This window comes from Mesocricetus auratus, unplaced genomic scaffold, assembly GCF_017639785.1.
Source record: "Mesocricetus auratus isolate SY011 unplaced genomic scaffold, BCM_Maur_2.0 Super-Scaffold_100008, whole genome shotgun sequence".
In the NCBI taxonomy this organism is placed as follows: domain Eukaryota; kingdom Metazoa; phylum Chordata; class Mammalia; order Rodentia; family Cricetidae; genus Mesocricetus; species Mesocricetus auratus.
In genome coordinates this window covers 65,402,437-65,428,163 of record NW_024429192.1, presented here as the reverse complement: position 1 = coordinate 65,428,163, position 25,727 = coordinate 65,402,437, and the positions used below count along the sequence as shown (strand labels likewise).

At 45.4% G+C, this 25,727-nt stretch overlaps 2 long non-coding RNA genes across 4 annotated transcripts; one reads left to right on the top strand and one right to left on the bottom strand.

The window, feature by feature from the left end:
• Positions 1-812: 812 nt before the first annotated feature.
• On the bottom strand, positions 813-19,987 carry LOC110341133. 3 transcript variants are annotated; one of them, XR_005878977.1, is made up of 3 exons: positions 19,718-19,987; positions 19,232-19,360; positions 813-993 (listed from the first exon to the last, which is right to left on the bottom strand). It is a non-coding gene; the product is annotated as an uncharacterized LOC110341133 (long non-coding RNA). The 3 variants fall into 3 exon arrangements; XR_005878978.1 differs by lacking the exon at positions 813-993 and adding an exon at positions 16,420-16,553; XR_002383012.2 differs by lacking the exon at positions 813-993 and adding an exon at positions 17,754-17,856.
• Positions 5,254-16,437, top strand: LOC110341156. Its single transcript, XR_005878979.1, has 3 exons — positions 5,254-6,326; positions 15,871-16,011; positions 16,296-16,437. It is a non-coding gene; the product is annotated as an uncharacterized LOC110341156 (long non-coding RNA).
• Positions 19,988-25,727: the final 5,740 nt, after the last annotated feature.

The window sequence follows — 25,727 nt, the reverse complement described above, 5'->3', positions numbered from 1 at the left end:
TGCTAAAGCAAGGTTAAGCAAAGCGAAACGGAAAACATGCCAGAACCATTAGACCAGATGACTTCTAATGTCCTCTCTGTTACTTATTAGAGCAAGTTAAAATTAAAAAGCTGAAGAAATGAATAGTTTCAGGGGAAAATGACATTCTAAGATCAAGTCACTGTCACTTGGTAGATAAGGGATAGTTTGAGTAGGAAACTAAATTGATCAACTCATGATACAGAAGTTCAGTAGCAAGCATCATACCCCAGGCACACTGAGGGGCAGGTGATTGGTCAAGAAACTTGGCTGTGAGTTCTTTGCCTAGCCCAGGACAAGACTGGGCCTTATCCTCTTCCACACCATGCCAAAGGCTGTGTACTCATTGGTTTTTTTTTTTTAAGCAGTTTGCACTTCAAAGCCCTGGAATCCAACTCTGAGTGTAACTCCTAACAAGCCCTGGGCCCAAGGAATCGAATTGGGCCAGCCTCCCTGTGTGCTGAGAAGCGCCTGGTTGGAGCAGATGGAGTGTGTCTATCATGGCGGCTGCAGAACCAGTCTGGTCACTTCAGATGTCTCTCCAATTAACACTCATAGAGGCAGCCAACTGCTCAAGCAGCAGAATGTGATGGTGGAGAAGTTGGTGGGAAGGCCTGGGCCCGATGCCACACCTATTATCTAAGCCTCCTGCCTGAGTAGGGGAGGAGTAAGAGGGGCCAGCCAGACTTCACAGAATGTGGGAGGTGGGAGGGGGGGTGGGTAAAAATGGGAGGTGAGATGCCTGCTCAGATTTCTTTAGCTGCCGAGTCCTAGAAAGTTAGAGATGGGAAAAACTCATTCAGTGACAGCACCTACTACATACTTGGATTTCCTTTCCTCTTCTTCTTGCCATTGTGCTGGACACAGGGCACTGTCTCCTCTTGCTTCTTGCCTCCTGAAGGATCTCTCCGCCTTCTATTTCATTTATTTTCCTTCTCAAAATCATGTCCCACAAGCACAGCCAGAGTGAGAGTTCTAAAATACAAACATGATTCCGTTGTAGGAGTTCTTCATTGCTTTCAGGTGTGGGAAGGTGTAAAGCCCAAGCCCAGTGCTTCTCAATCTGTGGGACAAGACTCAGTTGCGGGTCAAAATACCTTTTGACAGGGGCCTAAGAGTATCAGTACATTACAATTCATAACAGTAGCAAAATTAGAGTTATGAAATGGCAATAGAAATAATTTTATGGCTGGAGGGTCACCAAAACATGAGCAACTGTATTAAAGGATAGCAGCATTGGGAAGGTTGAGAACTGCTGCCATAGCCTGACATACAAGTTCCTGGGGAATCCCGCTTCTTCCCCCTTCCATCTTCCCACAGTGTCTAGTCAGTGGGGGAATCTCTCTGAAATTCCCCCAGTTCTCTCCTTTGCATATTCCTCTGTGTTCTTTCTCCACTTTGTCAGAGAACCACACTGCTTTTAAATCCCAGTTTAGATAGCAACTCTCCTGGGAGCCATTCCCAGACCTGCACTCCAAGGTCTGGGCTGCAAGACCTGACCTATCCATACCTGCCCGGTGACTGCTCTGAGACCTTCCACCTTCTTCTAAGTTGGTCCTTATATGCCTCCCCCTCTCTGCTTCCCCATCCGCCTGCCTCTGCCTCCCAAGTTCTGGGATGCTGGAATTAAAGGCATGTGCCACCACCGCAGAGGGACAGGGAATATTTAATGACCTCCACAATCATTTTCCACTGGGATGTCCCATGTTTCCTTTAGCCAAGAAGGAAAGTCCTGAATATGAACTCCCTGATCAGATCCTTGTGATGGTTGTGAGCTGCCATGTGGGTGCAAGGAATTGAACCCAGGTCCTCTAGAAGAGCAGTCAGTGCTCCTAGTCACTGAATCATCTCTCTAGTCCTAGTCCTGAACTGCCTGCTTGGAGGAGCCCTTTTCTTTAAACCAGCCTAGAAATAGGAAGTGATTCACTGGAGGTCACATACACCCTTGACTCTCATGGCAGCATCCCACACTTTTGGTAGCTACAGTCAACTCTTTTTGGGTGAGAAAGATGCATGCTCTGGACAGGGTAAGTGTGTGAGTGCAAAGGAAATCTTCAGTTCCTCTGGTGTGCCAATTCCTCAAGCTTGTGGTATTCCTGGCTTTGTGGGTAATTGAGAGATGTGCCTCCTGGAGTGGGCAATGGGAGAGCAGAGCTGTCTAAATATACCTTGAAGTCCAGAGGCTGGCAACAGTGGGAGTTATTTAGGGAAAAAACAAATAAAATTATGAACGGCACTCACTACTTCAGGTGGTGATGTTATCTATGGGTCTTTTGGGACAGGGAATGGCAAACAGACTTCCAGAATCTTCCTCCTTGAAGCACGCAGGAAATCCCTGCTGGTGTTGTTCTTGGGAGGAAAGTTTGGCTATGAGTAGTTTTCCTAAAAAATCAAAACAGCTCCTCCGAGTGGGCCTGGATTCCAAGGGCAGCTTGGAGCTGGGCACGCTTCCCTGTGCCTGGGTGTGAGTGTGAAGGTATTGGGAAGAGAGTAGGGTGTCTGAAGGTCACACTGCTGGGAATCCAAACCTCAAGCCCGATTTACAGCCCCAGACCTCAGAGCCCCCCCTGCTTAGCCCACAAAAGCCCCAATTTTCTTCTCTGTGACCCAGTGTTCTTCAGAGCTGAGAAATGAAAGTTAGGCAGTGGTTTTTTTCAGGCTTACATATGGATTCTTCCTTGAGATGACGGCAGAAAGGAAGAGAAACAGTTCTTGAAAGGGTAGGCAGAAAAACACCAGAGTGAGTCAGAAAACAGCAGCCTAGAATGGGCTGGAGATGATCCAGCCTGATGTTCTCCTTGCCTTCCTTTCTTACAGTTTGATTTTTTTTTCTCTTACTAAGACTTCCAAGTAAAATCTTAGAGGGAAACCCAACACACTAAACTTAAAAACAGAACTGCTCTAGGCCACTGTGGATCAAGGTTCTGTTCTGCCTGTCTGAGTTTCCCATGGAGCGTGTGAACCCCCTGTTTGGATCTCTGGGCTTCACAGAGATCTGTGATTCCTCTACTGTGATCCATTGCCACCACATATGACGTGGGGTAACTGATACTCAGGGAGGTGGCAGGGAACCAGGGGAGGAATTGGGGTGCCTGGAGATCCCCTGGTTTTCTTCTTCCTCCTTTTCTCATCTCTATGGGCCTCAGAAAGGCTTTGTCTTGCCTTAGGCTCAGCACTAAGTGAATCTCATTTTCAGCAAGGAAAAGGGCTTTAGAAGCACGAGGTTCAGAACTCCAGGAAATCATCACCTTCAGTATGACTGCAAGCCCAACTGCCTGACCCCAATGGGGTGATTCTTCTCTTTCAATTTGAGGCCATAACTCCTGTCCCGTTTGTGCCTGTATAAGCTCTCCTGGACTGGGCTCCTGCCTTCTTGCTGATATAAAGTAAAGAGAGAGTTTATGTTTGTTCTTTACCCTAGCAGGACTTGACCTGTCTCTGCACCTGGCCAGGGTATCAGGATGTGTGCCTCCTCCTAGGCTCTTACTGTACCCAGTCTCTGCTTGAATCTCTGTTCCCAAGCTCTCAAATGTGTTCTCAACTGTTCTGACCATGCAGGCTCTGTTTATCACCCAGAACCCAATGAGGGCATTCTTGTCCCACCTCTTATGTCCACCTTTTGTCTAGACTTGATTCCCTGACAAGCTTTTCATGTGCACAAGTGTTTGGAGAAGAGACACGGAGGTGGAAGAGGTTAGCTGCACTTGGAGGTTTCAGGCTGTCCTTCAGGTCTGTGTAGTACAGCTGCTCTAAGCCAATCCCACAGTCCTCCCAAATGTGAGCTCCTGGACTCTCTGTCAGAACATCACTGGGCAAGGGTCATCTGACTCAGTAGGGGTCAAATGAGACACACTGCTCTGTTTCCATAGACTGTAGGTGTCTAGCCAAGTCCAGTCATGTTTCAGGGATATCTGAAACTTTTCCTTTTCCATGGATGCTACAAAATCCATATTTTTTCCCCCTGCCAAACCACCACTTGCCAAGAATGCTCCAGGACGTCTCAAACTCTGAGACATAAACTTCTATGCTGGTCTTTTTCTTTTCTCTTCCTTTCCTTTTTCCCCCCAAGACTGTGGCTGTCACCCTGCTGAGGGACAAATCCAGCTACAGAGTCGCTGTAGACTCAGCACATACAAACCCAAGAGGATGCTTGCCTGCCCTGCTGCACTCAGAAGGGCAGGTGCCAGAATTACATCCCCCCGGCTGCTGCCAGAGGCCAGGGGAGGCCAAGAGCTTTTTTTCTGAAAGAGACTTGCATAAAAGTGGGTTAGGCAGTAGTCTGTATTTCCTCCTCCAGGGCAGCCTAGACTGGGAAACCCTTCCAGACCCTTTTCCCAGCAGTAACTGGTCACAGAAAATGGGCTCCAGCCCTGTGACTAATACAGGCCAGAAATGGCTAGCCTTTGGGCCTAAATGTCTTACAGCCAAAGGGCCTGACTTCCCAGGGCTCACACCAGGAGTCCCCCAAGCCACAGTTGGAGAGCCAGGGAGGACTGTGAACTTATGAAGGTCCCTGAAGCTCAGAGTTGGAACAAGACTGGGTGGTGGTCCTGATACACTGTTGTTAAGAGGTGGAACTACCTGGGGAATCCAGAGTGAAGATACAAGTTAGGCCCACATCTGCTTCCATCAATCAAAGAGGAGTATGCTTCACTAGAAACACCCATTTGGGGTATAGATCCTAACACTGAAAATTCTTTATTTGGGGACACTGGGACCAGTATTCCTCATTCTTGAAGCTCTCGGGTAGATAGCAAAAGGACTCTGAAAGATAGCCCACACAGTTTCTGAGGGTCTAGATGTTCTCTTCTGCCTGATGACCCGTTCTTCTATCACCCATCCTTACCATATACCAAGAGGCCATCCCTTCCGGGACCTACCATAATTGTCCAAAGAATGCACCCATGGTCTTCCGCAAGGCTGAGATTAGAGGTAGGTGTGGTACTGTTGGAAGAGTTTTATTATGGGGGATTGTGAAGATTCATCCTGGGTATTGCAGGCCCCCACAGAAGTGCTCTGGAGTAGACTAGCTAAGAGTACATGGGAGAAGGCAAAACCTGTTAGAATCTCTATTCAAGCAACCACCACTGCTACACAGGGGGGAAGGGGAGAGAGAGACACACACACACACACACACAGAGAGAAAGAGACAGAGAGAGACAGACAGAGAGAGAGAGAGAGAGAGAGAGAGAGAGAGAGAGAGAGAGAGAGAGAGAGAGAGTTGTAAAACCTCACTGGGGAGTAAATACCTTAGAGAGTGAGAGTGAAGGTTGGTAGACCTACACCCTCTGGCCCAGCTTAGTCTAGAGCTCAGTTCTTAACATCGTCATGCAAGATCTCACATTCGGTATCCACGAGCACCATGAGTTTACACAGGAGTTCTGGACCTTGGAACATGTACTTCTCCTCTCACAACCCAGGCTTCATTTTCAAATTGCAGTGCGAACACTTCCCCTAACAGTCAGCTAGGTTCAGCTAGATGCCAGTAGCGCTTCCCAGAAGCAGCTAGCCCTGAGTGCCTCCTTTCTGAGCCCACTTCTGAAGGTCAGGCCTGAGGAGAAAGCCGGGGTTTGAAAGGCCCTTAGGTCCCAAGGGAGGCAGCTGTGGAGAGTGGCGCATGGCCCTCTGGCTTTGCTTTCCAGATCACAGCTATATGATGAGCTCTATTCTAGAGCAATATGCTGGGTTTCTTACAACTAGGACAAGAGGCAGGAAGCCAGGATTTCTCCCGTAGGTGTGCCCCGAAGCTGCTGAGTTAGCTGCTTTCTGATTCAAAGTTCCAGACAAAGGAGCAAAAAACAATCTCTGCCTGTCTTTCCAACCCAATGCATGATAGCAAAAATTGCTCCGAATATAGAGCCATAGATAATTTAAGTCTGTTCCACCTCCTTGATCTCCTTCTAGCCTTACAAGAATTCTACATAGCTGGCAAGACACGGTCAGTTTTACTGTCATGGAAGAGCAGCCTGGGGTCCAGAGAAGTGCCTTGTTTGGTGACCCTGGTCACCTGGCAACAGAGGCAGGCCCACAGCACACTTCACCTTGCTTTATCCAATGTTTGCTGCTTCTTTTCTTTCGACTGAAGCTTAAAAACTGAGTGTGAACTTTGCTGCAATTGTGATGTCTTCAGTGTGGTTGTCATTGTATCTCATAACAGGAATCCATAGTCACACAGGTACCATTTGGAGTAGACTTCCATGACTCTTTCTCCCCCACTTCGGTGACTCTTCCTCCACCCTCTTCAGTGAGCAGTGTCACCCAGCATCTGAGGACCTGAGACTCAACTGGCCAAGGGGACATGTGATGTGGTGAGGTTTTTCCCTGTACTCCAGGAACAGGTTCAAGAGAGAATTGATGGAGAGGGAATCCAGGAAATCATTCTGAAAGACAGTACTGAGTGGAGGCTGAATGGGTTTCCCTGCCAATTGCACTCTGGGAGTTTCTTCCACTTTTACCTGGATGGTCCTAGGCTACAGTTTGGAGAATGGTGGGGAAGCCTATTGGCAGAGACTTGCATCCTTTGCTTATGCAGCCCAGATGCCACACAGGCAAACCCCATTTGCAAAGCTTTTACTGCTTCAATTTTATTACAATAATCCACAGATATATGATAAGAAACAGGTGCAGACCAGACATATTAGCTTTGTGCTCTGCAGTGGGTAGCATTTTCAGGCAGAAAGGATAAACGAAGACTTCGGTTTGAATTCAGTGGACACAAAGTCAAATAGTCCAGAAGTCATGAGCCCGTGTCGGTTTCCCAGTTCCAGCCCTTCTCACTACCTCAGAGGGAAGACTTGTCAACAATTCTTGTCCTAGATTTCACTGTAATTGTCTCCATCACTCTAAGCAGTATACTTTCTATTATTTCCTATTCTGTATGCTTGTCACAACTGTACGTATGTATGTTCCCCCTTCCATGTCCCTAGCTGGCTTGGAAGAATTGGCAACGTCTGCAGTCAATTAAAGCTCAACTGAAACAGATGAGTGTTCAGTTCCCTTAGAGCAGCTTGGCCTGTGAATCCGGCTATCTAACTAATTTCATCTAGAATCCACAAGGCACTCTCTCAGAAAGGACTCAGGTGAGAGGGAGGAGATGGTGAGACAAAACAGGGTATTTTTTTAAGGCAGAGGAAGCGGTTAAAATATTGAGAGCGAGTCTTTGGAATGTCTTGAGAAGTCTGGAAGGTTCCAGACACTGGATCGAGCTGTAGCCATGACTCTTCAGCACTAAGAAAACTAAGAAGTGGTTGGTCAAGTGTAGCTAAGGCAGCCACAGGCTAATGACAAAATGAGTCCAAGGAGGAAACTGTTCTTCTGGGAGACTCCACCCAGCAGGTTCCTAAGCCCATTAGCAATGTATAGAAGAAGATAATTTGGGATGGAGTCAGAGGTCCTGGGTCTGAGAATGAGATGCAGTGCTTAATCACCAATCATTTCTTCACTAGACCTTGGTTTTCTTCTTTGTAAATTAGTGATGAGTCTATCTTCTGTGTAAATATAAACAGTAAACTATAAAGATATCTATCAACTATAAAGGATCATAAAGTTATTATGAGAGTATATGTAAAGAATGCCTGAATGAGATTCTATGTTTTCATTGTGCCTTATTAATTTTCTTTTCTAAAAGTAAATGATTCCTGATATTAATTAATCACTATAACAATTCTTATTCATATGCTGGATAATAAAAAACTCATAGTCATGCTTTTTGGTGGGACAAATTCTTTAGTTATATCTTGAAATGCTTGTGGCTGAATTTCCCTCCTGGCTCTCAGAGTTTGTGCTACCACAGAGTCAAACTGTGAAAGAAGTTTGTTGGCTGGCTTAGTCTTTGGAGTAGGATTAAAGTCAAAACAGAGACCCAAAAATACCTTTCCCCTGATGTATAAGAACGCAATCCAAGCAACCCAAGATTAAGTGACAGTGTCTTCTAGGACTGCTCAGAAATTAACATGACCTTCACTGTACAAGTTAGGTATGCACTTTGCTGTTACAGACAGATAGACATAAAATTTATAGAAGATTATCAGGGACCAGGTTCTAAGTTATAAAGATTATTTTGTGGGGTATAGACAACTCATAAAGAAAAGGGTAATTATGAAGCTGGGCTATCTGGGATACACAACTGGAGAAAGTCCAGCTAAATCAAAGTCCTGAAGACTTAATAGATTGCTGGAGACCCCTCTCCCTGCAGTGGGGCATTTGCCATACATAGAAGGAAGAGGAAAAGGCTGATGTAAAAGACCAAGGAAGAAGAGGGCTAGCATCAGCCAGACTGGAAGGACTGAAGCCCAGTGAGGCTGGTTTAGTTCTGTAGACTGTAGTGCCGCTGCAGGGGTCAGCAGAGATCAGATCTGCCTATGGGAGAAAAGCAAATATACATGAGGTACTTCCCTTTTCTGTTCCACACATGGGTGACTTGGGGAGCAAAGTCTAGTCATAGGCTTCCAGAACAGACAGACATGAACCTTCCCAGAACCAGTTCTGACCTTCTGTTTTATAAAAAAAATTCATCCATCCATCCATTTGTCTATCCATCCTGTGTGTGTGTGTGTGTGTGTGTGTGTGCGCACCCCACACACATGTGAAGATCAGAGGATAATCTGTGGGAGTCAGTTCTCCCATTCCACCATGTGTATGCTGGTGGTGGAACTCCGTTTTCAGTTGTCAGGCTAGTCAGTAAGTGCCTTTGCCATCTGAGCCATCTCACCAGGCCCTGGCCTTCTTTTGGAAATGCCCAAGTAACTTCTTTTTTTTTTGGTTTTTACGAGACAGGGTTTCTCTGTATTGTTTTGGAGGCTGTCGGTCCAGCCCAGCCTGGAACTCACAGAGGTCCGCCTGCCTCTGCCTCCCGAGTGCTAGGATTAAAGGCGGGCGCCACCACCGCCCGGCCCCAAATAACTTCTTATTTCCCCATACTTATTCAATGAAATCAAATCTGTCACTGTGAATTTTAACTTCCGTGCCTATCTATGGCATTTCCTCTTGGAGCATAAAGAACTATGTGATGTATAAGGGCTATCAAGGGCAGCTTAGGTAGGGGAAAGCTAACATTCAACTACCAAGATTATAGGAAGTTGAATCATACTCAATGACAGGAAATAACTTTTACCATATTACAAAAGTGAGTGTTTTCTAGGAAGTCATTCCACGGTAAGAAGGGGATAAAAGCCTTTGTGACGGACTTCAGGATATAAAACTGAAAGCCTTTATGAGTTAATGCCCACAGTCACCGCCACACTGCTGTCTGGTGGGTGACTACACTTCATTGGCAGATGACCTGGGCTGAGCCCTGTAATGTGGGGATGGAAACACTGGTCTGTCTCGTTGAGAAGACTTAAAAAGTTAATGCAGGCAAAGCTCTTAGAACAATGTCTACGTAAAGAGCATTCACCCTGTGCAGATAACATTCATTACTGCTGCTATTATCAACTATTATTATTTTGTTTCTCTGGCTCTGGATGAAGGAGAGTCCAAGTATGTTTAAGGGCTTACTCTATGATACTTTTAGAGTTTAAATTAATATTAATACCTTTTCATAAGTTATCATTATTAGCCATAGGAGATTGAGAAGGAGAATGTGAAAAGTTTGGTGACCTTGCTGAGAAACTAGGAAGACGGAGCCCCAAATTCCTATGTGTTATAAAGAACTCCCTTGTACTGAGAACATTCTAGATGAGGCGGGTTGATCCAGTTTTCTCTATCTGTTTGGCTCTGCCTTCTGATGGATTATTAATGAAGAGCTAAATCCACAATGTCTTTCTGTTGTGTTTACTCTACCACAAGCAGCTTTCCCAGACTGGCAGTGCCGAATTGCCTTGTGCCCCGCAGATATGATTCACGGTTAGTTCACTGTCGATGGAGACAGACACAGACAGTAGAAATCAGAAGTGGAAGCAATAGCATTTTACCAGCTGCTTCATGGTCCTCTGGGAAATGGAGCAGTGACAGGGGCTGAAGAAAATGTGTGCCTGACAGGCTTAGTCAGTGAAGGCTTCACTCCTAGACTGTAGAGGGCATATTAGTCACAAAGCCCTTAAGATATGCATATACAAATATATATATTCATATATATAATCTATCTATCTATATATCTATTTCATAAGATACCTGAGGACCACCCCTCATTTTGATACCTGACCAAGGCCCGGGGCCAGTTTAGAATTTGGGCCTTTTCTCATTCACTGTTGCCATCTTGAACATGAAAAGAATATCAAGCTGGGTGGTGGTGGTGCACACCTTTAATCCCAGGTCTCAGGAGGTAGAGACAAAAGGATCTCCAAGTTCAAGGTCAGCCTGGTCTACAGAGGGAGTTCTAGGACAGCCAGGGCTACACAGAGAAACCCTGTCTAGAAAAAAATAAACAAAAGAAAACAAGAGAATAACAACATCAGAAACAAAGTAAATACCCAGTGTGGCAGCACATGCCTGTAATTCCCACAGCTAGGAGACTCTGGTGGGAGGATTCTCAGATTAAGGCCAGCCTGGATCACACAGCCATGTTTTAAAACAAAGCAAGAAACACACCAGGCAAACAACTTTGAAAGTAAAAAGAAAACAATGTGCATCTTTCAGAAGTGTTGGCAAGTGACATGGTCTGTTCTGGGACTGCTTGTCTTACAATATCAAACTGTCGCCAGGCACAGTGGTACACGCTTGGAATTTCATACTTCAGAAGTGGAACTAAGAGACATAGGATGTTCAAGGCCAGCCATGGCTACATGGTGAGTTTGAGACCAGCCTGGGCTCCAGAGCCCCTGTTCTCAAAACAAGCGAACAAACTCACCAAAAAGAGAAAGCTTCAGATACCCTTTGTCAGCTTAAAGGAACTAAAGGCTTGCCTGCCCTGCTTGCTGTGGCTGCACAGTCTATAGTCACCCCAAAGTAGTTAAGTGCTTCAAGGGGATGAGTGTGTGTAGGTCAGAGTTAAAATCACTTTGCATTTGACCTCAGACTCGGCTCTACCCTGTGCTTCAAATAGGAAGTGCTTCTAGGAACTTCTGACCCTGTGCTCTTCCTAGTAGCTTCATTCTTGGCCTGTGTGAGGGGCCAGTTCTGCTGCAGAGCTCCCAAGGAAGCAGGCGGCTGAGTCCATATCCTGCCTTTGTTTTTGCTTTCTAGGAAAACTGAGAGCTGAGTATGGCTATATCACTCTGGCCTCATCTGTTCTCACTCCTGACTAGATGGCTGCTGAGGAACAATGTTCCCTCTGTTGATTGCCATAGCCAACTAACCCTTTATCTTGAGTAATCTTCCATAGCAGGCTTGGCTCGGGGCCCTCATTAACTATGTTCAGAAACACTTAGACATGCCTTTTTTCTATCCATCAAAGCTGGGGTTTCTACATTTGCGGCATTTCCCGCCCTAGATCTGTGTGTGAAACCCCTCCCTCCACGTTTCACTGCTTTTTAAATCTGGTTGCAAGGTTCAATAGAGCAAGGGGACCTTAGTTTTGGCTATTTGCGGGTATGAAGCGGGAGAGAGTTAGCTCAAGTTTCATGCAGCAGGAGGATGGGCACAGTAGGAGGACGATTGGAAATGTATTCAAAGTTAGGGAACTGATGCATCAGTGGTGACCAGATTGTGATGGTGACCCAATAGCAATGTTTATGGTTGTCACGGCAGTCTAGTACTATACAAAGTTTGTCTCTGCTACCCATGTTCCAGCAGGTGCAGGGGCTCAGAAGCTTGAAGAGTTCTAGAATTAGTCTTCAGGTTCAAGTTGAGTTTCTGTGCTGGAAAACTGTAGAAGAGTTTGGCCTGGGGTATTTTGGGGACTCTGCTTCTGCCTTAGGTAGTTCGCACTAGTGGTTCTGCAGCACCTCAAGTATCAGATGTCTCTGGCATGCTCTCTTCCACCCTGAAGCCTTCTTTCTTCGGTGGTGTTTGTATTCTTTATCAAGATCTTCTCCTTCCTCACATACCTTCCTTCCCAGACAAAAACCATAAGCTGTATTGCTGAATCCCCCCTTTTCCTTCCCCCTCCCACACAATGTTTGGTCATTCTGCAGTGATACCATTTTGTTGCACCGCAGCTTCCCTATCTGACCCTGGGCCACCTTTGCAACCTGCAAACTCTTAGATTTTCTCCACTTTGCTTTCCCACCCAGAAGTCCCTTATAAAGTTTCTAGGGATGCCTTTCTGCAAGGCAGTTCTGTTCATCGCACTCTTCTCAGGACCCATGGGTAGTCGCCACTGCTGCCCCTTGGCATGCCATTTGGGGTACACACTGAGAAACCCAGTGGCTTCTAGTTGTACTGTGTTTTTTTTCCCCCATTGCTTCTGGTTTAGTTGTTCTGTCCTCCTGGGTTCCTCTTCCCCCATAACTCTTCTTTCAGAATCTTCAAGGTTCTTCTTAAGTATTACTTAATTTATAAAGATGTATTCATTTATTCAATAAATGCAAAATACTTACAATATACCCCTAACGATCATAGCTGGACCCTATTCATTTTTATGTCACTTTCAAAGAGGTCATCCCTAAGTCCCTAGATGTAAGTTCATATCTTCCTTTCCTCCTTGCTCTTGACTCATCTTAACTTACAATATCATATTCCTTTTCTTCAAAACACACTGCACAACTCAGTATTAATATATTCATTTGTTTAAAATTGCTACTGCAGTAGACCACGCATGTCTTCGTAGCTATTTTGCCTGTATCTACTATGCATAGGACTCAAAGAGCAACTGGGCATGAGAGAATGGGGTATGCAGAGGCACATGGGAAGCAAAGGCCCTTGACAATCACCAGGGTTAAAATTAATTTCTCTGTCCTCTGTGCTTAAAGAGCCTTGCATCTCAGTAAAGATATGTACAAGACACCCTTTGTGGTAATCTGTCATCCTTTAGGCCAAGGAATGTATCTGGGTAAAACCATAACTTCTTCATTTCATTAATTGACCCAACAATGAATTCTAAGCACCTTGAATGTACACTTGAAGTTGTAGCAGGGCATGCAGTGACACATGAACAGTTTCTGCACTTGCAAGTCTTGACATAGCCATGGATGACAGTAGAAACCCAGGAGAAAGGATGGAATTGCATATGACAGAGTGTATACCAAAGGAAGCTGGACTTCATCCTGGAAGATGTTGTGTAAGTCTCTACTGGTGTCTTCTCTGTACATCACTGCAAGGACCAAGGTACCACCCACAGAGCATCCCATGGGAACTGCAGGAAAACACAGTCAACCCACCATTCTATTGCCCTGAATGCTTGGACACAAACTCTCCCCCAGGCTAACAGATTGCTGCCAGTTTTGAGTTGTTTGACCATGTTCTAGTCTGAGCTAATTTTGTATGCAAAATTGCTTAAGAGTGAATATGAAATCTTTGACTGAAGCCCAAATATATAAATACCATTTCATTTCCTTCCTCCCATTTTGCAATCATCCAAAAAAAACTGTTAATGTTGTGTAGTATAATTAGTTATTTATACACCCTCATGTGGTCTATTGTTCAGAATTAAATTGTCTGGTATAGAGGATTTCTCTTGCAAGGCTTATTCTGTCAGTTTATTGCTTATTGGAAGCTGTTTGTAAATATGTCCTCGTGGAACCCTTAGGGATTTGTCTGAATATATTCAGGACTGTGGGGAAAAATAGTTCAGTTCATGTAGGCCTCTGATGTCTGGTACCCTTTGAAAACCCAGACAACTAGAAGGCACACAAAAATAGTCTCAGGAAGGTAGAAATGGAAATTATCTTGGAGATCTAGTTACTAGATTCTAGTGACTCAGTTTTGCCCAAGAGGAAGTCAGGCCCCAGGAAGGGGAAGCGAAAAGGCCTCACACACAGTCTCTTGTGGGTAAGTTGCAGGCAGAACCGCCTTCAGCTGATGCCTCTGACGCCTTTCTCTCTCGGCTAAGCCTCTCTCTGGACAGCATAGATTGCAAGATTCTCCCAGGCATGTCTGAACTTGATGCTGTTTCTCCTGTGACTACATGGTCCCAGAATGCTCTTCTCGGGCTCTCATGTTTATGCTTTATTTCTCTTCTTCCTCCTGGCCAAATGGGTTGGCCACTAGCCATATTGATGAGTTTCTGTTATCATTGAACAATGCAGCCTTCTTTCCTGTCACATTGAAGTCAGAGGCAAGATGTTTCCAAACGTTTCTATACAGTGAAACTTATTTCTGAGTGAGGATCTGAGGGGCTCTGCTTCAACCGAGACACAACCTCTGTGGCTCAGGATAGTTTCTCCTGGTGAATGTGTAACGTAGGCTTGGAAAGGATGGGTGCTGCTGCTGTTGGGTAGTTTCTATAAATGCCACTAGGTCCCCTGGTTGATGGTGCTGCTGGAGCCTTGTTAGTCTGTCATCAATAAATTTTATTGTGTAGAGTTTTGCAGCATTAGCTTTGATTGTTACCAAGGTGTGTGTGTGTGTGTGTGTGTGTGTGTAAGTATGTAAATAAGTATGAGAGCAAAATCCCATTCCTAAATCAAAATGAGATGGGACTTTGTGGCCAGACAGGTCAGCTACAGATGAATGGCCAAATGACTGAAAGAATTGAGAAAACTTCCTCCCACATATGTGTGGGCATCAGCATACAAACTCATTGCCAAGGTCCTACTGGAGTCAGACCTGTTCCCGTGCTTGGAAATACCATACAAGTTAGCCAACATTGTAGCGCTTAAAACACATTATTTCCCTATGTTTTTATTCATTAAATTCCCAGATTTTTCTACAGTGACAGATATTAATAAAATGTATTAGATTTTAAATATTTACTACTTTTATGTCTTTATTTTAAATTATTAAATAGTAATCATACAGAGAGGCTATAACAGATGTCATGTATTTATCATCAGGAAGAGCAGATGCTCTTATTTGCCTCAGATCTCCATTTTCCTAAAGGAAATCAAGCATATCACACATAGTCAAAGTCCCCACTTTCCAGTTCCTTATCCTCTTCTTTGTACCCCCAAACATCTTCACAGTAGACAACTTCCCTGAATATGGTGACATCATTCCTATGAATGATTTTGTATTTTTTTCCAACCTACTGTATCCATAAGCAACTTTTTCATGGTACTTACTGGCTTTTGTAATCAGAGGAGAATAAAAGACACATCTATCCTGTTCTGAACCCTTAGATTTGGTGTAATCTCCATTCTTTCTACCTGGATTTTGCTCTAAGCCTGGTTTTTACATTCTTTTCCTGGTGACCTACCTAGGCAGTCTTATCCTCCTAGCTTAAGTCTGGTCTATCTTTGCTAGAAATAGATTGGACCCTGCTCCTATGACTCAACTCTTCATAAGCTGCCTGCCTTGGGTATTTCCAATGCCAGCTCATGTGCCCTGGTCCCTGGCTTGGATGGCCTACCAGGCTCCAGACTGGATTTGTTAGTGGCTGTAGTGGTTCTTGTTGGGTCTGAACTATTTGGTTCAGCATTCCCACACAAAAGGGGTCAATCCCCATCCTGTCTCACCTATTCTGTCGGAAATCTCCATGGCTGGAAGCCAGCCCTTGGAGAGAGGAAAGCATGGCAGAGACATCTGGGACTTGAAGGGTGGGGCAGAGACGTACAGTGAAGATGATTGACAATGTCTACTGTTCTTGAGTTACATAATGGAGATGGTGAGATCTAAAAAAAACACAACACATTCAAATTTTCTTCTATAAAATAATATTTGCAGTTTATATAGCACCTACTATGTGTCAAGTGTAGTGCTAAATGCATTTTATTCTGTTCATTTCTGTTCTTGGAGTCCAGACTTGCTATGAAGTAGAAGATGATGTGAAGCTTCTCATCCTCCTGCCCCCACCTCCCAAATGCTGGGATTGCAGGCACGCACGATCATGCCTACATGTTTTATTCTAAAAGGACACGTCCTTTTTATATTCCATAGATGAGAAGCAGAGGAATACAGAAGCAGTGTGATACATGGAAGAACACAGACTTCAGAGTGAAGTGAACTTGGGCACACCCCGGCTCAACTGTTTGCTGTTTAACTGTCTAGGACTAGTTTCTCCTGCTTCCGGGCCTGGCAGTAAGTATCTGCTCTCCACTGATGGCTGTTGCTATTACAGAAGACCTGGGTTCCCTCTAAAAGCTAAAAGCATGGACACATTAGAACTGGATTTCAATCCAGGCCTGTTTCTATCAAGGCTCCTCCCTTTCCTGCAAAATGAGTTCCCTTTCGAAGCAACGCAGTACGTGGAAAGAGCACTAACCCTGAAACTCAGTCTCAGGTCCCCTTCTCAACCACTAGTGAGCTGGGTGGACTTGGACACATTGTTTCTTCTCTCCTTTTTCTGTTTCCTCTTCTTGCAGGAAGGGGTTGGATCCCACAACTTCTTGGTGCTGTTACTCCCGCTGCTGGCATCTTGAGTCCCTCTGTTGGAAAAGTACAGCACCAAACTGCCTCCCCCAGGGCAATGAAGAAGGCGATGCCACTGACAGTTTTAAAAGGACGGAAGAAGACCGCCAGCAAAGCTTCTTCAGTTGCTTGCAATCCTTAGTGACTGAAACCAGTTGGATTTCTTTTATATTCCCCAACTTGAGCTGGGAAGGGATCCAGTTAAGAGAGGCCTTTAGAAAACAATAAAAAAAAAACTGCTTGCCTAAGTTGGGAGCTTTCTCCAGAACGTTCCATCTCTTCTCTTTCACTTCCTTACTTTCATTTTTTATTTCTTAATCAAAGAAGGACTGAACCCAGTTGATTAAAGACGGAAGGATGGAGGAGCATGGAAGGTATTTTATTTCTGATTTAAGTTTCACGTTCTATTTTTCTCCATCCCGCTTTCTGATTTTGTTTTGCTGTTTTGAAGGGGTTGGCATACACACACAGGAGTAAGGATGGGAGAACTTGAATGGTCCTATGATACATTCTGCACTCCTTTTAAATCAATTTTAAATTGTGTCTAGGGCAACTTACTTTCTGGATCATTTCAATTGTCCTGTAAGCCTTGGGACCTGGGAGTTTTCATTAGCTCGAGTTACTGCGGTATGCTCAAAGTGTGTTAGCCAGAGGAGATCCCATTTCCACATTGCACGGAGCTCACAGGCCAGTGTAAAAGATGGCACGTGAAAGTACACACCAACTGTGAAAATTAAGATGCTATGGAGCAGCAGGAGCCCACTGTAGTCCTTGCCACATCAGCTCTGGTCTCGGAGGAGCCCTCCTCCATGTCACCTCCATTTTTACTACAGGCAATTGTTTAGCTTGAACACGAGGCTGCCCTCAGAATATTGCCTCCTTATCCTCGTTGGAACCCACGGGACTCTCCTGGTTTGCCCTAGTCTCCCTGCAGAAGTTGGCCTCCTGGTTTTCCCTCTTTAGTCTGTTGTCTTTACTTTTGCCCCTTCTCCAATTGGACCATTGTTCTCTGAACACAGGCAGTCTTGTAGTGGTGAACGTGAACATGCCCTTCCCTTTCCTAGGTGGATCCTTTTTTATTTTTTTCCTGTCTTTTAACTGGGAATTGTTGTCATCTCTGAGTGTCTGGCTCTTGATAATTCCTCCGGGATGCATTGTGTTCTTCCCATCATAACTGCATTTATCCCTGAATTCTTATCCCACCTACAGGCATCTGCTGTGCTTCCTGACGCTTTATGACACTTGGTGTTTTGTGCTAACTGACGTGAGCATCAGTTTCCCCCGGTATTAGATATTTGTGCATTCACAGCAAGTCCTTACTTACTTATCCTTCCCTTGAAGGCATGGGCGTTATTACCTCTATACATCAAGTTTGATCACACATAGTTAATATAGAATGTTTACCAGATCAGTGAACTAGCAACAAATTTAATATTGTAGATTGTGAGCCGTCTTACAGAGCCCTACAAGTTCTTCATACATAGTATTCAAATTTAATCCTGGGAGAATTCCATTCTAAAAATGAGAAAAACATACAGTGGCTATTCAGTGAGTGTGGACTGTCTGATAGGCATTATTCTAGGAAGTCCCTATATATATGCCCCATCTTCATTCTACTGAACACTTAGCTACGTGCCAGGAATATCTTTCAACCCTTTACATTTAAACTCATTTCATCCACATAATTATAAAGTGTGAACTATTGTTATCCTCTTATACTTGGTGAAATTGAGATACATAAAACCTTAAAAATGCATCCAAGGCAAAAATTAGAATTCAGATTCTCAATTAGGTAGTCTGGTTGAAGAGACTTTCTGAGCACTGTGTTCCTTCCTGAGTCAGCCCTGCAGCACTGCCTCAGTAAGCCGTGGTTATGTCCATTTTTGCAGAGAACAAAACAGAGACCTATACAGACTAAATGCATACTACACAGTTCAGAATCGAACCGGGGCTGGTAAGTGAAAGCTCACATTCTTCTGTTTTCATGCAAACGCGACGACTGCCAGCTTAGGTACAGACAATATTGCATAGTCGCGTGAGAGTTTTGTGATTGTATTTCTGCATTTACTATGTTCAAAGGATTCAGCTGAACCCAGTGGATGTTGGGGAGGGTGGGTACTTCCGAAGCCTAAGAGACAGAACTGTCTTCCAAGAAGCAAGTGAGACACACTTAAAATAATAAGTGATAATAAATAAAAATAAAGTGATAAATAATAATAAAAATAATACATAATAAAAAAGTTGCTGCTTCTTTAGGCACGCCACTCAAGGCTGCTTCTTTATCCAATGTGCACAAAAACGGGAGATGGGGATATATGGCAGACCTCCAGGGAGAGGCCGGGAGCCAGAGAGCAAATACTCAGGTTGCTTGCTGCAGTCTTTCTGTGTGACTTAGTGAGCTTATGATTTGATCTAAGAAAGAAATGTGTTGACTTCCTCTCGGGTTCCAGTCAGGCCTGTTTTTGGCTCTCTGCATAGACACTCATTGTCAGATGACCATGAGCTACTCAGTTCCTCCCTCCAAGTCTCCATTTCTGTGAGGGCTCCATCAAATGGGAACAAGACTTGATGGTGCTTATGCAGACTAGAGTAGGTCATCCTAGTCAGGAAAAGTCTTGGCTAACTGCGAGTATGAACCCCAGGTGGGTGTAAGATGCTGACAGGGAAGAACGTTTATGCTTTACGCTCCCCCCCCCCGCAGTTCCTCATAGGGGGTTTGTGCTGACAGAGCCATATCAGATTAACTCACACATAACACACACGAACATGGGCAGTTTCTAGTATTGCCTATTCCCAGATCTGCTAACTGCTGGCTGGTTTCAGATGGATTAGTAGTGTGACCTGGGCACAACAGGTAGGTGTCACACAAAAGGAGGAGGGGTGTTCTTACATGGCAGAGTTTCGGATCTGGAGACTTCAGGTTCCAATCTGGTCAGGCAGAGAAAGGGGCTGGCAGGACCTCAAGCCTCACACTGACTCCCAGGGTCTCCCAGGGCATTTCCCTGCTTCGTTTCTCCAGCTGTAAAATGTAAAAGAGATCCTCCTAAATCATTCCGAGAAAGTCTGGGACAGTCTCATCTACTCGGTGAGATTACTAAAGAGTGGTGAAGAGATTTGAAAAGTCTCCTGATCTCTATCCTGCGTTCCTGGGCTCAAGTCCTTTCAAGCCAGTTCTGGAATCCTCCGGGTGGGGGAGCGCACAAGGATTCCTGTGTGTCAGTAAGTGAACGTGCGTGACAGAGGGCTTTTAAATGAATCACTTTGTATCTAGCAGGGCCGCACCTGCTCCTCAGCCTCGAAAGGCAGTGGGAGCAACAAGATCATTCAAAAACGCCGCTTTCCATTCAGGTCTATAATTAGCTCGCAGGCTGCTCACCCCTGGAGCTGCTGGGGTGGGAGTGGGGCAGCCTCGAGGGAGGAGCCGAACTCCTAAGCCCTCCTCTTGGATTCCTCCTCGGGCCGTCCCGCCCCGTCTCCGGGTGCCGCTCCCTACCCCCACCTGCATCCCGGAGCTTGCGGGGCTCTGCGGGACAGGATTCCTGGAGGACAGGGCCTGTCCACCCTCCCCTTGGGCTCACTCTCTCGCTAAGAAGCCCCTCGAGGGATGCAACTCCCGGGAAGCAGCTCTATTAGAGTAGCATCCCCTTCCCCGCCAGCCGGCTTCTGCGTCCCGCCCTCTCTGCTACCGCCCGCTCACCCCGCCCAGCTCTCCGGGCCCCGCCCAGCCACCTCTCCCTCTTTGTCGCATTACATAGTAATCTGAGATGCATTGGACGAGCTCCAGGGAACAGAATGTACTTGGCAGAGGCGCGGGGCTTGATGTCTGCAAAATGTCGGAAACTCAGCCAAGAGCTGCTAACTGGGTCATTAACCTCCAAAAGCGAAGCGAGGGCTGTAGGCCCTCTCTGCCTCCCTTCATCTCGCCAATAAAAGTGCCTCAGTATGAAGGGAAGAAAAAGCCTAAGGTTGGCTGCTTTGATTTCTAGGCACTGAAGGCAGACCAGTGTCCCCCTGTCCGCACCCCAGCTCCTCCTGGCTGCCTCTGCTCGGCACCAAGAGTTTACAAGTGGCCTTTCAAAGGCCCAGAAACCCTGCAGGGCCAAGTTGCAGCATCTGTGGAGATGTCACCCTGCTGCCCTTCTCTACCACACAGTGTCAGACTCATTTTCCTGGGTTGTGAGGAAATAATAAGGGGGGGGTAAAGCTGGAGGGGGGGTGTAAAGAAAGTTCTAGTGAAGCCCTGCAGCACTCTTCTACTCCTACCCTTCCCTGCTACTCTTCAGTCCCCTCTTCCCCTCTGTCCTTTCTGAGAACTGGCTGGAAGGTTTGTTGTTCTTCGTATACTGGACCTGGCTGATAGGAGTTTGTCACAGCCGTCAGTCAGTCGTTTCTCTGCTCTTTAATTCCTGTTTACTCTCTTCTAGCCTACCTCACCAACAGTGAGGTCTTAAGGACCAGAGGAGAAAGTCCCTCTTTGATCCTATGACCTTCAGGCCTCTGAAAGCCCCAAGGTCTGCAGGGACTCTGGACTTGTATGCAAGTCCTGAAAAACAAGCTGCTTCAAAGGTGAACTATCAAAAAAGGGGAGAGCCCCTAAAAGCCACCCCCCTTCAGTTTTCTGGCCTTGTTGAACTGCCAAGAAGGTACTTCCTGTGAAGGTCCAAACCTACTTCTCCAGTGACTAGAGAAAGTGCTTTTAGAAACCAGAAGTGCTGATGTCTTCTTAAGATGAGACTCCCTTTCTGATGGAGAAGACCATGGACCTGGTCACAAAACACACTCTGGGCAGCGAAAGTCAGTTTGGTCAACTATGCTGAGAAACAGCGGACAGCTTGTCCTCTTTGCAGTCTGGCAATTAGAGCCAAGCCCAGCCTGTCTCAGGGTCTCCTTGTCATTCTTGCCTTGGTCTACTGTGGCTGTATCAAATTGACTCTACCTTTCCCTGAGCATCTTACAGAGGCACCGGACCCCCGTAGTCTCTATACTTGATGGCCTCTGCTTGACTGTTTTACTACCACATGTTAAGCCCCCCCCCCCAAATCCAGGCTTGGGTGCGCACACCTCTATCTCACTGTGTTCTTTCTCTTTTAGTTCTTCTAGAGATGTTTTCTCTGATGTCTCCAGATAACCCGGCAGGCTTGGGTTATGCCCCTTTGTGCCTGTGTTAGCCCTCTCACATGGGAGCTATTGCTCCACGGGTAGAAATCATCCTTTGTCGACCTTAACCCTGGTGGCAAAGGCCATCCGTCATCTGTCCCCATTCGCCTTCTTTGTTTACGCCTTCTATCCTCACATAATGATTTGCCATTTAAAAATAAATCATGAATAGCTCCTCCTACCACACTCACATTCCTGGTTTGGGTTATATATTATGTAGTCACCCTACTTAGGAACTTTATAGAAGTACCTGACTTGCTAAAAGTGGTGGCTTGCCTTGAAGGGTGTCCTGGGGCTGTCAGCCCTACCCTTTTCCCCAGCCTCCTGGAGGTAGACTCATGATTATTCCTTTTCTTCTTCCCTGGGGAAGGCCTGCAGGAAGACCCAAGCACTTTCTTTTGACAAGTCTCTGCAGGATTTCAAAATACTAGGATCACACAAGAAGTAGCTCACCACAACCGTTTTTTTTTTAAGGCTTCTCAGCACCTACAGAGAAAAACTATCTCTGAGTGTTAAAAAAGATATATCAGTCACCTGGTTTCGGGGATGAGTCCCCCACTTTCAACCTCAGTTGGATTTTTAGCCTTGCCCAGTATGCTTTTTGACAGGGAGCTCTTCAGAATTCTCATTACAAGGTTGCCTAAGAGGCCCACATTTTGGGACATTTAAAGCTCCTAGGAAAATATGTAAATGTTTCAGGTTTTTCTAGAACATAGAAAAGACAAAAATCCCTTGCATCACAACAAGCAACTTAATCAAAAGTGAGCCGGTGCAAGGGTCTTGAAGCTGCAGACGCTACTAAGTGTTTGGAAATAACAGTAGGCAGGATGCCCGGCCTTGTGAATGGGCCCCCAGCTCCAGTGTCAGGAGGCCTGGGTCATCTCATCTGACTCACTGCCTGTTGAGGATGATTCATACTCCCTTTCCGTGTGTTAGGCCTCGCTTCCTTCATCTCCCCTATAAAATGGGCGTGTTTATTATTCCTACCACACAGGAGGGGCAAGAGGCTTTAAGAGTCCTTGATAATTACACAAAAACATTATTAAAGTAAAAATAAGCTGCGAGCATGTTTTCCCTTTTGCTTTCTGGCAGGGCGCAGACGGAGGGGGAGGTGCAGGAGGCTCCCTTAGGCTGCGGCCCTGGCTTCTGGATGCCTCGTTCACTGGCAGCAGCACCCTAGGACCTGGAAACGGGGGCATGGGAGTCAGTCTGCACATGGAGGTGGGAGTGATCTGATCTGCTTGAGTAGGAGCAAGGATCTGAGGAGGTGAGGTCAAGAAGGGAGACACGGGACAGGGGCAGAGTGTGGAGGACTTCCATGTTAGGCTGGGCCAGCAAAATGTTCCTGAGGGATATGGGATGTCAACACCAGTCACTGAACTTGGCTGTGGCATGTGTGTTTCAGTGAGCCCCTGCCTGTTGGATACAGGGCAGCCATCAGTTGGGGATTGTCACCCGAAGAAACTTTGCTCCATCTGAACTTTGTTTACCCTCCTCTTGACTACCTGGGATCTTTCCCTGAAGTTCTACCTTGCTGTTGTTAGGCAGTGAAGACCACAGGGAATCTGTGTGTGTTACTTGGATGGAAGAAGAGGTAGGGTACAAAACCAACTCCAGAACCTGTACTTTAGGGAGAAAGCTTGACCAAGCTCAAGATCTCAGGCAGGTCTATAAGAGTTGCTGGGTGACTGGAACACAAGATCTTTATCTAGGCCATGGCACAGCACATCTGCACTTCTGGGGCTGGCCACTGACCTCTGTCTAGACTTCTACGTGGTCTACTTCCTAGTCCCTCTGAGACACTTATATGTGAAAAGACTGTGGTGCCTCCATTCTAACCAGCCATTCTTTAGTTCTGTATCCCACATTAGAGTCCCAGGAAGTTTTATAGTTACATGGCTTGAGAGCCTCTGAACTGTGTCTTGGAAGTCCAACTTGGTATGTTCTAAGGTTTGTTGTGAGATCCTATATAGGAGGTTGTAATGGTGCTGTCAGGATAGCATCTCGTAAGTTACCTAAGGGCCATCTGGTCCAGATTCATGTAGAAATGTCACGGAATTGTTTGATTTAAACTGGTTTCCTTGAGTTTGAGGATGATTGCACTTGCAAACCTACTTCACAGTTGGCATCAAAAACACTTTTGCTTTAGGTTGTATTGTTTCCAGAAGGCTTCCATACACAAGCAAGGGAATGAGTAGAGGTGAACAGGACCCGAGTAAGTGTAGCAAGTAAGGAAATTTATGCACTTAAGACTATTGGACTGACTGAAACAAACCTAAGACCTAAAACCAATCATGGCATGACAATGGACAGCGGCTTCTACAGAAATCATTAGCGTGTTATTCATGTGTTTGAAGAGCTGGGTTTGTAGGAAGCAGCACATGAAACCAAGGTTAACCAGGAAAAGAGAACCTAAGCAGTGCCATTTAAGACATGGGGACTGAAGGAGGTGACTGGGTAGAGGGTACTTTTAGCCTATGTTCCAGGTTCATTCTTCCAATTACTGTATGACCTTGAGATCCATGGATGATACTTACTAATTATATGTAGGAATCAGGCTTTGAAGTTTCTCTGGTTCCTTCATTCTGTTGTTCATTGAAAAATGTCAACTGTTGATTGACTGGTGACATTCTGCCATTCTGGAGTCTACAAGCAAGGTAAGGAGTGATGTCACTTGCCCTTACTCTGGTGATGACAAAAGGGCAGAAACAGATTGAGGTGGGATCTAGTAGATGTCTCTGATGAAAGCCCCATTTCCAAGTTCATATTTATTCACATAATAATGACTGGCCATACCCTTACTCTTCGTTATATGTCTTTCCCAAGGAAAATTTCAGTTTCAAATCTATCATGATAGCCTCAAAACTCAGGACATAAAGCATGAGTTGTGTCTCATAGATCCTACAGTTCAGCTCACTTAGGCAAGGACAATGAGACTTCTAAAAGCTTACATATGGGACAAGACCAAAGACAGAGCTGTGCTCACTGTCCCTTTGGACTCCATTTTGGTTTGTATGCTACATGTTGGAGCTTGATCCTTGGCCATCTTTGTGTGTGTGTGCGTGTGTGCGTGTGTGTGTGTGTGTGTGTGTGTGTGTGTGTGTGCATGTATATATTATATGTTGCTAGATTAGAACATTGCAAAGACTGTTCTTGGGCTCTCACATGGATCTCTGACAGTACATGGATCTGTACTATCTATTCCTGAACCAGTGTTGATTTTATGTTGTTATTTGAACTCTGTTCCCAGTATCTGCCATTGCCTTTAAGAGAAGGAAAGTTGTCGTGTGCCTGAGGAGACAGGGAGAAGTAGGTAGCATCAGCTTGAGCAGATTGGCTGTCTCTGCCACATTCACCTAGGTATTTGCTTGATTCCCCAACCTCAAGGGCTTTCCTGTGCAGCTACCTTGGTGTACTTCTGAATTTATTGTTTGTTTGTTTTTGTTTGTAAACAATTAGTTCCCCTATCCCTTCCACCCGATTATAGAACTGAAACACGAGATCTTCAGAGAATTTTGTGAAGACTACAAGCAGAAATTTTCAGGCAAGTCAAGGAGGATCAATGAGCTGTCCTTTAGGCCAGCCTGCATTCAAGATAATGCAAAGTCACCTCTGGTAAAGGAAGCAGTCCTTGTCCTCCCAGAGTTTTCCATGGTCATAGCCAAATCTGCTCCAAGAGTGCCCTCTGCTGGATGACATCAGGCCCCAACAGTCTCAGCCATCTTGGAAGTAGAGCCAACTGGAGTTCTGAGAGGATAAAAGGGAAGGTTGGAGGGGGAAGTGGGATGAGGGAGGGAGGGGATAGGAAGGAAGAGAAAGAGGGGGGGGAGAGTTCTACACTGGGAAACTCTGAGCAACCTCTACTTAAACACCATTCTAAAATAAAATGCGTTCAATCCATGCAGTCATTATGCCTCTCCATTTCTATTTCAGTGTGTTAACTTAATCCTGAAAGATCGTCACATGGTTTAAAAAAAGAATTAAAGAGTAGAATGAAGTCCATTGAAACGAGAATAAATTAAGAAAATCCCTTGTTCCTGATGCTTTCTTGATGGATGACAAAAGATAATTTCATAAAATAACTCAATTTCTGTGCTCAGATTTTTATTATTCCTTCAGTTAAACTCGTCAGCTCTCCATTGCCTACCACACTGAGTGAGCAATTTTGGAATTCAAGGTATATTTATAAATTCAGTGCTTCATTATTGTGTTTGCATTTCATTTAAGCA